The sequence below is a fragment of the Brassica oleracea genome, chromosome C4 (assembly GCF_000695525.1).
Source record: "Brassica oleracea var. oleracea cultivar TO1000 chromosome C4, BOL, whole genome shotgun sequence".
Lineage (NCBI taxonomy): Eukaryota > Viridiplantae > Streptophyta > Magnoliopsida > Brassicales > Brassicaceae > Brassica > Brassica oleracea.
In genome coordinates, this window is record NC_027751.1 from 37,498,086 (window position 1) to 37,498,818 (window position 733).

The window sequence follows — 733 nt, forward strand, 5'->3', positions numbered from 1 at the left end:
ACTGTCGTGATCAACTACCTGCAACATATGTGATACTGATGAACAACTCCAAGTATAATGATCTCACGATGAAGCTCTCCCCAAAAAACTTGAATAGACAGACAGTTATGCATAGGACATCGTTAATGGACATGCTCTCTTCGCAGTAGACGACCACAGTGAACAGTTTTATTCACAGTACTCTAGAACCTCATATAAGATTTGAATCCTATATAATATGCAAGAAATTGTATAGTACAGAATTCAAATTCATATATAGGTGTAGAAACTTTTAAACCTTAACCAGTATATTATTTTAACAAACATGTTAAGGTGCTTCCCATGCTATGCAGCATATCTATCCACTGTCATGATCAACTACCTGCAACATATGTGATATTGATGAACAACTCCAAGTATAATGATCTCACGATGAAGCTCTCCCCGAAAAACTTGAATAGACGGACCGTTCTGCATGTACGACATCGTTGATGGACATGCTCTCTTCGCAGAAGACGACCACAATGAACAGTTCTATTTACAGTACTCTAGAACCTCATATAAGCTTTGAATCCTATATAATATGCAAGAAATTATGTAGTACGGAATTCGAATTCATACATAGGTGTAGAAACTTTTAAACCTTAACCAGTAGATTTTTTTTAAAAACAGGTTAATGTGCTTCCCATGCTATGCAGCATATCTATCTACTGTGATGATCAACTACCTGCAACATATGTGATATTGATGAACA